At 40.0% G+C, this 17618-nt stretch overlaps 1 protein-coding gene and 1 long non-coding RNA gene across 2 annotated transcripts in view; one reads left to right on the forward strand and one right to left on the reverse strand.

The window, feature by feature from the left end:
- LOC125385580 overlaps window positions 1–17618 on the forward strand; it is an 82319-nt gene that overhangs the window by 50279 nt on the left and 14422 nt on the right. The gene's annotated exons all lie outside the window — the stretch shown is intronic.
- The window catches only part of LOC100647538 (ATP-dependent helicase brm), a 45418-nt gene continuing 32495 nt past the window's right edge, over window positions 4696–17618 (reverse strand). Inside the window, exon 16 of the transcript XR_007225010.1 lies at window positions 4696–7758. The gene's annotated coding sequence lies outside the window, so the exon portion shown is untranslated. The remainder of the gene's footprint in view (window positions 7759–17618) is intronic.

The raw sequence follows: 17618 nt of genomic DNA on the forward strand, positions 1-17618 counted from the left end.
AGCGGCAGATGTTCTTGGACATTTCGAGGCTAAGATTATTTTCTCGAGAAAGAGACTCGAGGAAAGCGAAGAGGAAGGAACGTGGCCAAGAAAGGAGATTACCGGCACCCCCACTTGCTTCATCATGGTTTCAACATACCTATTACGCCAAGTCACAGACACTCAACCACATAGTTTCCTCGCGTTTAAAGACATTTTATTAAAACAGTTATACCCGAGATTTTACATCGTTGCGAACCCAGTACAAAAAGTTGTATTTTTGTTAGATGTTCGATAATCTTGAAACAGCTTACAGTGTATTAATAATCGAAAAAGGAATTGTTGACATTTTGCTTTTATCAGGGAAATGCAAGAAGCTTTGTCCATGTCTATCATTCATCCAGCTGAAGATGATCCACCTTAGTAAAACCCTCTGTGTAAGCCGCGTACACACCCTCGAGGGTGTTGGGAACTCTCCATTATACCGACCGGCGTCATTTTCTTTCGTGCAAGTCCCGACTCCTTTATCGCGTCTTGCGCCGTCGTCTCGACAATCGGAAAAGGAAAATAGACTAGGGGACAGCAGCAGCAGCAGCGGCAGCAGCAGCAGCAGCAGCAGCAGCAGCTAGTAAGATGAAAAGAGAGTTGGACGTATAAACGTATAGACGGTGGAAGAGACAGGATGACACAGATCGAGGAAAAAGGAATGAAAAGTAGCGAAGGAACGAGAAGGAAAGAGAAGGATAGCGTGACATAAGAATACGACATGGAAGGAGAAAGGAAGATTCCGCGCTTCTTCTCCCTTTTTCCTTCTCTCGAGTCGAGATTTTTTTCCGCACAGACGCGGCGCGACGCGACGCCAACCATCCCGTGGGGCAGGAACAAAATCTCGGACGATGCTGTAGAACGTAGGCGATTCCGCAAGTGTATCTCGATGGGAATCTCGAAGAGCTGGGTAACGGAGATCCGGTAATAACGCGATGGGATTGCGCAGATCAACAATCTGTGGGATTCCGCGAGAAATTTCTTGAAAAGAGACACGCTCCGGTGAATCGTATTCGCATTCGAGGCTGACGAGTAACGCGGCCCGCTTGAATCGTAACTCTCTCGAATCTACCTCGGAATAAGGATACGCGCTCGTTTTCTTCCAGTTAACGATTTCATACTTATCATCTGCAATAATTATTTCGTACTTTGTAATTTACATCGTATATTTTTCGTCTTATTTACACGAGCAACACGAAATTTAGCAATCCATTTTACGTAAGTACAGCCAATGGCTGTGTGTTAGCCAACCCACCGTCTGCACCGGATGTGCCACTAGCATTGTCCGTTACCACCATCGACATCGGTGCAGTTTCAGTTAGCATGGTTAGTAATCATTAGATTGGTAACGCCTCGGCTGAAATCACGCCGCTACACGAAACGTTTCATGGTTATCATCATTGATATCCACCATACGCTTGTATTTTCGTTCCTCATTCTGTTGGCCGGTGCGTGTCGTGTTAGCATTCATCGGTTTCAACGTAATACACGGAACGTGCGCCTAATGACTTATTATTATCAGCGATGGGAAGGAAAGGAAAGGAAAGGAACGAATGAAGTTGTAACGGATCGGTATCGGTCTTCTAATGTATATGATTGATATAATGATAGGACCGAAGAGACGGGGGGTGTAGAGAAAGATGGAATAAGAGGGAAAAGCGGCAGTGGATCGCAAGAAAATTAAAAATTGACATCGTAATTGTTTTCTTCTTATTACGCGATTCAATTATCGGGTTAACAATAATTCGATATTAAACGATGTTTGTTAGTTTCATACTTATGAAACTGTTGCTCGTCGGGAGCAAATTGTTTGCCTGAAGATGTTGTTAATGATACGACGTGAACTTATTTATCTATAGATAACGCGATCATATTCACAAGTATCGAACAAATCCTATTTTTATTAATAGATTTTCGACAAAAAGAAAAAGAAGGTTTGTGATAAATTAACGAGTAACTTGATAAAAATGAGAAGGATTAAACGGAAACATCTGCAACTGTTACGAAGAATCGATATCATTTCCATACAATCTCTATTCAATGAGAGATTGTGACGCTGGAAGAAAGAAGATGATGCGACCTTTACACGATTATGTGCGACGAACATAAAACTTTCCGATAGGGTTTTTCGTAGGAATTCTCATTTCAGAAGAGTAACGTAGTATTACAGCTCTCGATATTGATCCCCGTATCTTATTCGATCAAAGGAACGAATAAATTCTTCAGGACTGTAGATAATCTGGTAGCACCTGTGGAGGCTCTTGTGGTCAAAGCAATCAATGCGCTTTTCTTTCGGAAAGACACATTACGCGATTCTTCCTTACAAAGAGATGGCAATAGTGCTTTATTAAATTCCTTAAACATACCTTCCACGTCCTTTAAAGTGCCTCTTCTTCTGCATCATGGAACATTGATTCTGCCTATGGTTTTCAGACAAGAACACATTCTTGAATTTTTAATATTCACTGATCGACAGCCTGAGGTCACAAGCTCGTATCGAAGACTGATATTTAATGTAAGATTAAAAATAACTTTACAGACTCTAATAATCCGTCATATTTTGTACTTGTAGTATGTACATAGGAACAGAGATGCTCGTACAAATACTCGTCGTATTTGTATCATCCTAGCTTTTTGCTTCCATAAAAACCTTTACATCAAACGTAGAGGAATTATACGAGAAGCTATTTAGTCGGAAGCTTTAAATATAAATATAAGAACTTTTCTATAATAACAACGTCTTGATATAACGATACTAAAATTAAATTCAAGATTCGTATTATAAATAAGCATACATTCGATATACGTACCTGTGCGTGCCTATACATAGGCCGAAAGTATCCTGATTAATTCTCGAATCACAACACGAAAATTGAACAAAGAAAGTATTGTTCACGTTTATCAAATGATTCGTTTGCGTTTCTCTTGGCGCGAATGTTCGTAAAATCCGAAAGAGTGAGACGATGAGCAGAAAGTAGAGGGAAGTTCTGGACAAGGAACACAGCCAAGTTTCAAAGAGGTTACGCAAAGGTAGAATAGGTTTGGATTCGAGGTTCGAAGTTCAGCCGGCGATTAATATTTGCAGACAATGGGCAGCATATATTTCCACGGCGCCCCTTCGTCGTCTCTTACCTTCTCGTTCTTCCTTCCTACGATCTGAGAACGTTTTGGTATGCGAACACACATATGCAAACCGATCTCTGTGTGCGATCCACGTTTGGTCCTTACACCTGCGGAGAGCTCGCGAGTGTGTCCGCCACTATGTCCATGTACGTGTCATGGCACGTCTGCTGCTTAACGTACGATGCAAGTTTCCTTTGTTCGGTTGAACTGCGCGAGTACTTCTCTTTCCTTCGTCCCCAACCTCTTCGTTCTATAAGAGAAAGGTGTCTTCATAGACAACCAGTGACGACCTGAACCTTAAATATCTGGAACGACACCGAATCGCGTCGCGCCGGCCACTTTTCGAACGGCTTTAAATCAGAAAGTTTCCAACCATGGCCACCGTACCCTTAGCGAGCAAGTTACTGGATTTCCTCTACATTTACCGTGACACTCTTAAGACATCCTTAAGCAGGGAAAGTTGCAGCTTTTTCGTTTAATAACTATCCACTAACGCGTTTTCCTGGAATCTTCAAAGGGCCTAGCCATTTCCAGCAGAGCGCGAACGACCAGTTTCCTTTAGAACGTTCGTTGATAGAAAGTTTCTATCGATCTTCTATTAGAAAGCAAGCAAAAGCAATACGATTTTTCGAGCAATTTCTATACACACGTACAACAATACCGCTATACCGTATATCGTGTAGGGAAAAAATTGCTGTTCTCCTTATAGCTGGATAAGATTATTTGTTATTTTATCATTTCTCGTTATTGGTAAGGGAGACTATTTGTTATTTCATCGTTTCTCGTTATAGCGAAATAAGTAGCGATAAAGAAGCATGCAGCGGAGAAGGCAGGCCGCAGTTACAAACAGTAGATGCGATTCGTTGCTGGGTTTGTTCGCTTTCGTGCGAATGTTCCGCGAAAGTGGGCGATTGTACGCGACGCCAGACCGGAACGTACAATACAAACAACAATGCGCAATCAAGTAGTTGACGGCTGACGTTCGCATTACCATACTATTGTGGAACGCTTGTGGCGGTATTTTGGAATTACCGCACCGCTTCGTGAGTGATTGTCCATCGTTCAGCCGCGAGTTACAGTCTCGAAAACGTCGCCTTCTTTCTTTCATTCACTCCCTTTTTCCTTCTTCTCGGCAAATTTTAGCTGAAACCGCTTGCCTTTATTAAACGCGTACGTATTAGCGCGCATATCCGTGAAATATATTATCTTAGGAAGGTCTTCAAATAATTCTCATCCATTTGGATGTGCTTGCACGATGGCGCAGTAAGCGACGTAATTCATTGAACGAATATCTAATTTTGTTGAAACACTTGTCCTCTATCGTCGGACCGAACCAAGTAACGATATATATACATGTTATTATTCCGCAAAACGACGCAGATGGATAAAAAAAAGTCTCGAGGAACGCTCTGTGGAAAGAAATAAATATGCATGTGTGCCACTACGATACTCGCGAAGTGTTTCACGCGAAAAAAATGATCTTCGTTTTGAATATGTATTTCTTTTGAAGAGGAGGTTTCAAACGGTGGAAGTCAACTATCTCGTAAATAAGTTTATGCTGCGATTATTTAATATTTAAGGTAATACACGTGCGCACGTGTATTAGCTTACTAATTAATTGGCGATATTACAGTAAAATCGTTGAAGAATTATTCACGGCTACTCTATTATATCGAGGTAACTTAAAATAGAATTACAATAGGTATATACATATATCGTATGTATACATATGTATTTATAAACGCGTGTCTCGGTGATATACATATTATGAATTGTTTAAGCATAAATGACATAAAGACTATGGCAACTATATATACGTATAAAAATTCTAAAATATGGAACAAGGTATTATACTATGTATAATGCACGGTGCAGGTTCGTGCATGCACGTGTCTGTAGCGGTTACGTGTGTACAAGCGAAGGTGGCCACATCATGCTGACCTGCATGCACAGTTCCGTATAACTCAAGGAGAGGCCATATTTTTCGAGATCATCCAACTTCCGAGGAAATTGAACCATTCTACGGTGTATATTTTACTAGACGCCTTCGCAAACAGCCAAGCTCGTCGATATACATACATATATGTATGTACGTTGTTATACACAGCTTCTTTTACCGTTTCTTCCTAAAGTTACTTTCTGAGCCTTTTTCTGTTTCACAATTTGGAAAACAGACGAAGAAACGACGTCGTACATATGTAATTCCGAAAGAGAGAGAGAGAGAGAGGAAGAGAGTGGAATAAATTTGGAAGCGGAATAAAATTTAAAATGCCATTTAAACCAGATTTATTTAGTAGTTTAGAATCAACGGGGAAAATTAAAGAAAAACAGAATCTAGAAAAAGCGAAGTGGAGAGCCATGACTTTCGTTTCACGCGCGCCTTAAATTCTCTTTCTCGCGTTTGTAGCTGTATCTCTTATCGCTTTCGGAACTGAATTTATGCCTTTGCGGAAAAGAACGCGTAATTTCATTGAGAAAATCTTGATGCAACAGATCGAAAACTCTTACGAGGATGTTAAAGGCGTCTAATATTTTTAGTAATACGTGTTATCCGTAATAAAGAGATACAGGTTGGCGTTTCTACATGTTTTTCATTTTCTACGTACCTCACATTTGATTTTGAATCCATTCAATGTTAAGCTTTGATATCACGACGGATACCATTACTAAAAATATTGAACGCTTTTAATATCCTCGTAAGAATCTTTCGTTTTGATCATCTTGTATCAAGTTTTTGTGGAACGCTGATAGATCGATCTTTGGTAACGAGAAAAATATTCTTCAGAAAAATATTTAACAATAAACGCCAAACACAGTTCGCTATGCTTTCACGCGTGAAAACGTTTGCAGGTATTCAGCAACTGTTAGCGCGGTAATCATCCGTCAGCAGTTTTCTCAAGCTCTTCGAAAGTCCGCCTTATATTCGTCTGTGTTTTCAGCCGTTAACGAATGCAGAAGTATCGTAATAATACTTAAGGCAAACAAGACTGAATTTAAATGTTTGCGCAGCTAGCAGAGCCGAAGTTTTCATTTCGTTTACACTAGCAAGTTGTTCCAACATGAGAAACAGGAGGGTGACAAACTTTGCTTCAGAGCGCTGCAAACCTAGATGAATGAAATCCATGCGATTGCTCGTTAAATATTAGTAATCATAACCGAGCAATTACGCTAACTTCTTACTTTTAGCCTTGTAACATGTGTATATCCATATACGTGTGCGTGTGTATTAATTGAATTAAAATTATGGACTAGATGCAAAGAGCCGATTCAAGTGATATTTTGTTTATATTCCGTTGATTAAGTTTGCTGACGTCTAAGACTACTATCCTTTGTTTATCAATTGCAAATTAATTCAGTTCCCAAGCTACTTGTACATGTATGTCTATTTATCTAAATACTTGTAAGTACATATTTATAAGATGTACTTTCATTTGTCATTTGACGAGTCATTTGACGCGTATCTTTCTTGTAAAACGTTGCTAGTGTCTTACAAGAGTACTTACTAGTACCTCCCAATGTATTTTAATAGTGGCTTATTGTTACGAATTTCTACTATGTAAAACCATTGCCTGACAGGTTCATCCGCGCATAATCTATGTATACGAAAATGACACAGCTGTCAGGACAATAAAGTCACTGACATTAACAACGAAATGAGCGGAGAGAGATAAGTGGAGAATAGTTTGAATCCCCATCAGCGTCGTGCTTGATATCGGTCAACTATATCGCTCGTACATTTATAATAGACTCAGTGACCGACTGTTCGCTGTTCGAATTACTAATTCATCTTCGGCAATTCATCTTCTTTACACGCGTTGCGTAAAATAATTATTATTTATATCGGAGTAGTTGCGATCAATTTCAAGAACGCGAGAGCAACGAGACACAGGCTATAAAATGTTACAGTTAAATATTGAAATAACAAGAACGATACGATCTATGGATCGTTGGTAATCGTCACTGAGATTGAAGCTAGTACCGCGACAAAATATTTGTCTTCGTTCTGCTTCGCCATAAACGACGTACTCGGTGTCGGTTTCTTTCGTTACAAACATCGTACCACGAGAGTAATATCGTCGCACGAATTCAAAACTCGTAATTTCGCAAGAGAAATTTCTGATCGTGCCTGAACAACATGGTAATAATTAAATCTCGGAAGCAGCACGGTACTGAGCATCCATCGGCGAATGCAGGCTTTATCGTCGCCGGCTGCCTAGGATATTGAACAACAACGGCAATCTATCCGATCGAATATCCAAGCCTGCTTCAATGAACGACGCGACGCGACGCGACCAAGAGTCGGGGGCAAAGGTTGGCGAGCGACGAATAGAGGGAGGGGGATGGCCCGCGATCAAAAGCCGCGCATGCAGGATCTCTCTGGATAACGGCATTAATTGAATCGGTATCGGACATGCCGTGGTCTCGCGTTATTCTATTACCGAAGCAGCTATTGTCTTCCGTGGTTTATAGTCATCCCTACCATCCCCTCATTGCCACATCTACCCTTCGTACCCGACGTTTCACACCTCAGTTGATGTCTCCATTACGTTGCAACTCATCTTTCTCCTCTCTTCCTCTTCTTTCTGCGGTTTCCTCGCTGCTCGTACGAACCTTCAAGCAGAACATTACAAGATTACATTTATCTATCGTGACGTTATTTAGAAAACTGTTACGTAGCGAATCGCGTAGGTCAATTTTCGACTTGTCAATTTGCTCTTTGAAGAGCGCGCGTCTAAAATCTGTGGCAAAATGTAAACGAGCGTACTCGTCAGACACGGAGCACGTGTTTATTATTTATCTATTGTACATACATTATCCACGTGTAAATGACCATTATTTCTGTTCTTTATGCTATATTTGTCGTCCTTTCGCAGAAATTCTATTAAAAGCTTTTGAACAGAAATTTGTACGCGTACGTATTTACCATACGTTATGTTGCTCCGAAAGTTAACTACTCTGCACGTAGGTACAGTATGCGTAACATCCTTCCACGGAATCGTTTCTGGTTAAACCTTTAATTACATCCTGTGAAACACTCTGTAGATCGTTGTGGTGTGCGTAGCACTCGGTACTAACGTAAGCGCACTCATCTCCGTTAAAGCTTTCGTAATTTCCGATGGTAAGGTGGTGTGGCGGTATCGAATAGTGACATTTTGTGGGAAAAGCGGTTGTGAGCCGCTAAGAGGATTGTGAAACACTATCAACCCTTGCGAACAATAACCGCAAATCGCCATCTATTATACGAACGCTTTGTCTTTTCCTAAAATTTTCTTCTCACCTTTCTTCCACTAAATCCATTACTAATAAACGTGTTTCTCTGTCTAAACACGACTCTACCATCTTAGTTCGTGGCCAAAGTCAACGAAAATACTGCGAAATGAATTATTAATAAAATTGCCTGTATCATCTTATCAAGTGGAAACTGACGTTGTAACTCAAACAACTCCAGTGACTCGATTATCCTGTGGAAGTTAACCGTAGATATTATCAATAAAGGCAATATTATAGTATCTTATCGTTAATTATACAGGTGCAAAATCGATTATTGGCTGGGCAACTAAGCGATTGCGGATTTTGTCAATAGGTGGTCTTGGCACGTTCTTTTGTTTTGTCAACGTGTTTAAAGCACCTCGTCTATATTGTTTTCTTGTTGTTTGAACTTCCACCTTTAATTTAGTAAAAAAAAATTATATCGACTAGTCGTTTAGTTTCGTTTTTATCTCGATTTAAAAATGAAAGAACAAGACGCGCATTTCAGACATATTTTATTGTATTATTTCCGAAAAGGGAAAAATCGCAAGCACGCAAGAAGTTATGTGCCGTATATGGAAATGAAGCCTTGAAAGAAGGGCAGTGTCAAAATTGCTATGCCAAATTTCATCGAGTATTAAGTCAGATTAAAAAAAAAAAAAAAATGTATACTACGGTTTATATACGTCTTTGCATAAGCAATCACCGCTTGTCCATTGTATTTTTATTATACTTGGGCCTGCATACTGTATGTATAGGCATAGTATGTATGTAGAAAGTCGCAGAAGGATGGATGTTATTGGTTTGCGTGCATAGCGTTGCTCGGTTTGCCTGTTCAGTCGAGAGTATGATATCAGATGGAATACAAGCATCGGCATAGACCTTCGGATTAAAAAACAGAGATGCTTAATCGGCGAAAGATTCAGCGAAATGTAACGCGATTAATTATCGTACAACACGTACGGTTAATCGGTAAACCCGATTATTCGATATTCGTTACACTTAATTGCTTTGCAGAGTGATTTACAGTTGACGATTAACGAGTGATAACTCGTTACCGAAACAAAAAGCAAATGGGATATTAAATTTTATTTATCGCGGAGACACACGTTTTAAAAGCGTGTAATTATATAATTTCCAATGTAACGGGAAATGTTAGGTCGTCCGAAAAGATTTTTCCATTTTATGAGAAAATAATGAATGCACATTTTTCGTTTTATATTATTTTATCGAATTTTATCGATCCATTTTGTCCTGTCAAAATAAAGATCACAACAGATTAGATTTCGTGTTTGTATAAAGATGCGTTGTTGTAAAAAACGTGTCTGTAAAAGAAACACACTTTTCGAGCAACCTAATAGTTAAGGAAAAATCGATAGAAATAAAAGTTGAAGAGAGGAAAACTACACTGGACGACTTGGCATTTTTACGTCCGGGAAAACAAGTACGAAGTATAGAAGCGAAGTTGTAACAACGGGGATGAACGCAATGGGCAAATAAAGGCCGTTCGTTACGCGACGACGCGATGCTTGGCGTCGCTTGGCGTCGCGTGACGAAAGAAGCGACGGGCAAACAGCGCGACGCTTAAACGTTTTAAAAGTTAAATCGTGCCGTCGTAATCCGGCCAGTCGAACGCGTAGAATTCAATATCTGGCCGAGCCAAACATGCCGCTCGAATTGAATGCCATCGTTTTTCGATGCATTGCAAATGCGGCCATGAATCTGTTAAACTATTGCAGTAGCTAGGACGACTGCACGTACCACGTAGCCTACACCACAGCGCAGCGCATCAACGCCCGTGTCTACCGCCGCGTTGTCGAAACAAATAGAGAAACTGTTATCTCTTATCTCCATTTTGTTCATCATCGTCTAATACGTAGGTGGATAAAAGCAACGATGCAAGTGCGAGACTGTATATAATTCTGGAAGCAATGGAAATTGTTCCAAGGAAACGTAGAGTGGGATCTTTTAATCTTTCTCGATCGAGGTACCTTATTTTCAAGAAAATTGAACTTGGAAAAATCTGGACATCGACCAGATCGAACACCTTAGCTAACAATGAGTAGATACGTGCGTGGTCGACGAAACTCACTGCAGTAGAAGTCGTTGAAAATTAGGAAAAGTACAGGTACTACGACGCGTATAGGAATCGCGTGATTATATCATTTTAGCGATACGTAAGAGCCACTTAAAAATACTTTAAGCGGAGAAATGGTCGACGAACGCGTTAAAATAGCCGAATAATACGGGAACATGTGAGGTAGTAATCACGCTCGAATTGCGGCGTTAATTCTCTGCGGAGTAGTTTTGCGTTGTCAGCGGCGTCATTCTTGATCTACGTTATATCATCCGACCAAAGTGGTCTCGGTTAAATTATGGCGAGCGCATTCGATCTCGGATTACAGTTCATTTGGCAGATTTCCAATTACAATTAAACTGATTACCGGGGTGGGCAAGCAACGGACTAACAAAAAGCGTGCAATATCCCAACGTCATCGACGTTGTCCCGCGATGTAACTGTGCACAAACACGTAAAGGACTTTATTATCGGACGTGCGTTAATGACGTACGACGCGCGTGGACTTGCACGATTTTCGCAATGTCCGGGTGGTCGTGATTCATTCCGTTGGTCAAGAATCGACCGATCTGCGATTGCCAGCTTGGAAATGTCTCGTCTCATTCGCGAAAACGCGGCAACGTTAGCTTGGGCTAGCGTTGGCACGTTTGCGCGTCGACTCAACGATCAAATATGTTACACACTGACCGAAATTTCCATAATTTTATTTATTTAAAAAGCGTGTGTCTCCGTAGCAATTCTGTTTTCCGTTAAATTACATCTTTACGTTTCTTTTCTGGCTTTTACCATAAATGGCATCATCGATGAGTGGCATCGTACATTATAACATATAAAATAATTATAAAATTTTTACCAAAAAAATATTACTGGCTTTACAAGAATTTAGGACACCGTGGATAAGATATACAATCTTTTTTAACCAACCATCGGAAAATTCCAAGCGATGGCCAATTCTTTGGAATTCGTCGAGATATAATATTGGGTTGGCAACTAAGTGGATGCGGATTTTGTCAATACCACCTAATGACAAAATCCGCAACCACTTAGTTGCCAACCCAATAGAATACATCGTACGTGTGCGTATATGTATAAGAGGTGCGTATACTATAATACATGTGCGTATACTATGTGCGTATACTATAATACATACGTAACAAGCAGATGGAAAAGAACGCACGGCGAGGAAGTTGTAGAGGTAGGAAAAGTTTAGCCAACTTACAGGATAGTCTCGGTAAGACTTTTGTCGAACTTTGATTGTAATTTGTTGAAACGTGAAAAGGCAATAATAGGATATTTGAACGATGTCGAAACACGAAAGCGAGTGATCCCACACGACAAGCATAGCAACGAGAGAGTAAACCGAGGATGGGTGCGCACGTAGACGCAATTTTTCTTCGCCAGCGATAACTCGATAAATTTATAATCTGCGGTTGCCTTCCGACAAGCCTGGAACAGCCATTCATAATGAGAGCATCGCACGCGAATCATGTATCATTCTAATTGATTCTAAGTATAGAGTTAGACAGAACGGGCAGATACAGGTGTGCTTAGGGGGAATGAATATTCATCGTACAAAATCGTGGAGGAATGTTTCCTGGGCGTTCCGCATCTGTCCTTGATAAACGAACATCAGCAGAATTCATTTGTTTCTCTAATAACAGGAAGCGCAAGTTGAAAGCGACATCCGGAATATGACTGGTGTTTCGAAAATGCACGGATTAACTTTGGCCACGTTTCATAGCTAGTCTTTACGCTGCAATTACATTTCCCATCCTTTTCTTTTCTTCGTCTCTTACTTTATCAATCGTTTGCTCACATACGTGGAATACCGATAATTAATCAAACCATCAATAATCAAACCATATTCTTCATATCGTTGTTCATGGTTTCCGTCGTATTTAATTATTTCTTGTTCACGATATTTACGCACAAGTAATGTTATATAAAGTATACTTTGCATTCAGTTATCGAAATGTTATTATAAATATGTGTATTTGATAGAAATTGGATATTCCCAGAAGCTTCAAAGAGAGTAGGATGTTTATCAAGTAGATAGAACACATTTCCTTCGTCATCCTCCGAATCTGATCGATTGGCCTACGATTCGAAAAATCATGGAATTACGTTAACACTTGGACTGCCGCGCCGAAATCACATGTTTCGCTTAGGACACCACGGCAGTATTTTTATTATTCAAAGCATATAATGGCAAAATAATAATAAATTGATGACGTAAGACAACATTCTTCCCCAATGGAACGTTTATCTTATCGGTGGTCACCAATGACCACCGTGGCCAACACCGTGACCACATATGACCAATGTGGCAGTCAAAGTGTTAATGATAAATAACGAAGGAATAACGAAATGAAATAACGAATGGAAATATGAATACGTAATGAAACGCGCTTATTAATCTAGTATCAGTGGCCAGCTAATAGCGCTAATCGTGTTATAGCGGTGGAAAGTAATAAAGATGGAGAAGAGAATCGATATACTTGGAACTATCCAATTCTGTAGTGGCAGGAAATCAATTTACATTTTTCTGAGGGAGTATCGTTGAAAATGAATTTGCATTTCTGATTCTAGCGACCGTCGATCCTCTATTCTCATCTGAAAGTATAATTTCTCCTGAAATATTAAATTCCTGGGAAACATATTTTTGCTTGTTGAATAGCGACACGACCGGTTTCGTTGTATCCTGATTATGCTAATACTTTCGGCAAATTTCAATTATCAAAGTCGAATAATTATCGAGTCGTATTCGAACGCATAGACGATATCGATTCGATCAAACTCGAACGATTAGCGAAAGAAAATCTCGGAATTATGTTAGTCCTTGTTTAGTGTTTCACGATTGTTCGACATCTTCGTATAAACCGCATAGCAGCATACGTCATGGCATCAGAATTTGCAAGGCGAAACTCATAAATTAATTATCGATATGTTTCTACGTCCTTTGGTTTCGATGAATGTTATCGAACACCGAGTTCCCGCAACACTAGCAAATTTCCCAATTGAATTTGCCGGTATACTACAAAACAACATTCAGACAATATACTAATTGTAATTCGGATCAATTATCGTGGTTTCCTGGAGAAGCTTTTGCCCGTAGTTTCTCTGATTATAGAATTTACCGTGTGCCCAAAATTCACGTTCCACTAATTTCTCTATCTTACTTGCCGCGGTAAATGGTAACTATGCCCACAACCACTCGTCCAACTTCGAAATGGCGTTTTAAGGTAAAATAAGATATTGACCAGAACCTAATTTATTTTCGTCCCTTCGATATATACAAGGAAACGAAGAATTTTCTCGATACCGGAGATACCAGTATAATATAAAACTCCAGGCAACTTGCCTTGTATATCCTGTGTGTCCTACGTATTGGTTTCCATAAAATCGCGGTACAACGTCGACCAACATTTGCAAGTTCTTCTATGGGATAGTTGCCAACATAAACTACATGCGTTTTCATTTTATACGGCGATGTTGACGAACGTTGAGGTGTAAAGTTTTCCAAAACGTAGAAACGTCGCGTCGAACGTGTCTCTATAATTTGACGCTGTCACATGACGTCATGAGTGACTTAACAGTTGAACATAAATTCGATTCGCTCCTTCGTGCGTAGCACTTTGACCGAAACTTTTCAGCAATTCAACGCCATACAAGCGGTAAGTCGATTATAAAGGAAATAACAAATTCGCAAAGAATTTATGGTCAAAGACAGTTTTCAATATAATTAACCGATAGATTCGATGGGCAAAATTCGCTTATACAACTCGATAAAGCAATGTCGTTGTGATTTGTTTCTTTGGCAATCGTCGATCCAGGACATAGGAAATATTTTTCTTAGTCGCCAAGGCCGCGCGGAACTTCCTTTCATTCATATTTCAAAGTTAGCTGCGCAAAAAGGATCACGATTCAGAATAGCGAGGATAAACGTTTGCCGCTCCACTAACCCGTTTGTTACTGCCGATCGCTAGCAAAGCGACCGACTACGACTACCGCGACTGTTGGGTCAGAACCCCTTGCAATCCTCGTTTCTCGCCCCTGTAAACCCGCAGCCCGCCACCCTTCGTACTCTGTCTGCAAGCCAATGCCGTTGGTTTCTTTTGCATCCCGTGGAAAATGTGTCTTGTCTGTGTTGAAATCGGAAATGTTGCCGAGTTGTATGCGACTCGGCTTCCCCCGTTGTTTCCTGAAATTCTCATGGTTTTCGTTTGCCGCGCCGAAACATTCGAGAAAATTACGTTTTTGGAAAGTGTGCTTTTTTCCGGAGCGAAAAATCGATCCGAGAAGAAATTGTTTCGACGTGATCAAAAATGATTCGTTCAAGAGCGCTTAAATGATGGAGAATCGTCAAATGACGTTTCGGTGTTCGGATATAAATCGAATAAAATTATCGCTAGATCGACGAGAGAGAATCAACGCGCCTAGCGGTATAGAGGATTCGTGAAAATATGTAGACTCTCGTTTGAAATTACGCTCTGCCGCGTAATAAAAGAGGAACGAGCCGAGAGAGGAAAACCATGTAAAAACGAACGAACTATAACATAAAGCGAATATTCCATAATATAGAATTTATTATTTCGCATCGATGATTTTTACCTGATACGAGTCTCTAAACACACGACGAATTATCATATTTCTTCGGAGAAGATACATAAAACAGAACCACAGGATCGAATCAGTCTATTACTAGTTTCGTTATTCGTCCGATACGTAATCGTGGAGTTGCGACATTAAAATTTTTCCACTACGTCTTCGATCGTTACCTTGGTTGGTTGAACGATGATATGAAAATAAACGAAACCTGTCTTGATTTTTAAGTCGAACGTGATTAGAAAAATTTCATTTGCAGCGGTGAATGCCGTTGTTACACACACTCTCAATCCTCCCTCTTCCTCTCTCTCTTTCTCTCTCGCTCTCGCTATGGTGCTGAAAAGCGAGTCACTACATCGGGAGTTCCGCGATCGTAGGAAACACAATGAGCTTGCAACGAAAGACGACAGAAGGAAAGCAACGAGAGAGACGGAGAAAGAGGACGAACGAGTCTCATTCGAAGCTGTTAGAGAATAATTAATTTGGGCCCTCCAAACAGCCAGTCTTATATACGTTCCAGGTTCGTAGCGTATGGTAATGCGCTTCACCCCGCGTGACATTTTATCCCTCTCCATGCTCTTTTCACAGGGGTGGCGGCGCAGCCGAGCGTTTTCGTGTCCCAGCAGCTTGGTCCGCGATCCGTGCAAATTACGGTCGAGCACGAATTTCCGCCCTACGTTACGTTCTGGCGCGGTCGTGATTTAAGACCTCTTCCGAAAATGAAAAGTACTTTGCTTCTTTTGCCTGGTTCGAACAAAAGATGCTAAACATTCGCACTGGACGATAATTAGAGCAAAGTGCTATACCTATAGACTTCCGGGCACGTCGGAAGTGTATCTGTTCCCAAAGTAAATCGTAAATTTTCCGACAGAATATCGAGACGTATGGGTGTTTGTTGTTTCTACGTGTACAGTGTGTCCGGTTTATCTCGAACTGCACAAATATCTGGACAGACACGAACGATACAAGAATATCTTTTGTACAAACGTTGCACGATATCGAAGAGGATATAAGGTGGTGCTGTGTATCTGACCTTGCGGTGGCGCAAGCTCCTGTGTTAAAATTTGCCAACAGATACCTTCGTTTCTTATTCATTTATTATTTTATTCCTTGTTCTGGGAATAGTAAACTGCGACCTTGTGATTCGACGATGTCATAGGACTAATAACATCGTGAAAAATACCTTTACGCGTCACTGTCGTGTCTTACGTGTACATGGAATAACGCTGATGTCGCAGTACGTCGAATTTTGAAATTCAAAGATATGTAATAAGGTATATAAATATCAGCTGCAAGAACATGTAATAAAAAGTTGAGGTATCCGTTAAAGAATTTTAACATGTGGTAGACAGGAGGTTTCAAAGTAACAGCAAGGTCAGACGCACAAGAGTATCGTATATCAACCCTGGATGTCGTGCAATTTTTGTCTGACACACTGACCAAGTATCAGAAAAATGCTGGAAACTTACTCAAGGATACTCTCCTGTTGCGTCGATATATCTATGTACGTATAGTGTATATACAGTGACGGTGGACTGTCGGAACCAGCAGGACATCATCTTCGAGGAAAGCTTGCCGATAAAGACGCTGAGCTTATTTGCAGCTTTCGCCCACAGATAATAAATAAAGGATGTTTGCCTACTCGATATTGGAATAAGTCATGCCGACGCTATCTTATTACGCGTACGATTTACCGTGATGTACGTATATCCTGTTTAGGTTGACTGATAGAAGAACGAGTGGATGAATTTGTAATAGAAAAATATATTTAAATAAATAAAGGTATAAGTATAATGTATACATTTATGCTGATCCAGATCTTTACTCTCATAGTGTTAGAATACAATAGAACCGATAGGGAACGCGTTCATATATTTATAGCAAAAGGACATTATCAGAAGGTTATATAATCTTATAGCCTCTATAGGATCCTCCATAGGATCGAATAATCTTATAGCTCTAACTAAAGGCTACAAGGAACATAAATAAAAATCTATTTATTAGTTCCTTTGTTTCTAGACCTTGCAACCCAAAACATAATTTATATTCAGGAGCACAATAATATGGAGCTCCCCTTATTTACAATATTTTTGTTTCACTAAATTCTATTCTACGTAATAGCAGTCTCCGGGTCACGGATATACATAAATGAAGATGTAGAGTTTTCCTTCGAGTAATTGCTTCAACATATCCCAACCAAACTGTTCTTGAAACTTCTCTCAGCAAAATACGAGTGTAACGATCGTTCTTTGGAAATTTCAAAGCGAATGTAAAAGCGTTTAAAATCTGAAAAATAGTTTAACAACGAATATGTACGTACGACTTGCTTTTAGGTTTAAGAAACCTAAGAAACCTACATCTTTAAGACAAAAAATACTGAAATACGATATCGAAATTTGATTATCCGTTTTAATTACCTTCTATACCATCTATCGCCGTAATATCGCCGAGTTATTCGTTGCCACAGTTGAAAATTTTTACTCGACGAACAAAGTAGTATCCCAACGGCTCTACCTTTATTTTCATATGTTTTTAACTG

The sequence above is a fragment of the Bombus terrestris genome, chromosome 8 (genome assembly GCF_910591885.1).
Source record: "Bombus terrestris chromosome 8, iyBomTerr1.2, whole genome shotgun sequence".
Classification (NCBI taxonomy): Eukaryota; Metazoa; Arthropoda; class Insecta; order Hymenoptera; family Apidae; genus Bombus; species Bombus terrestris.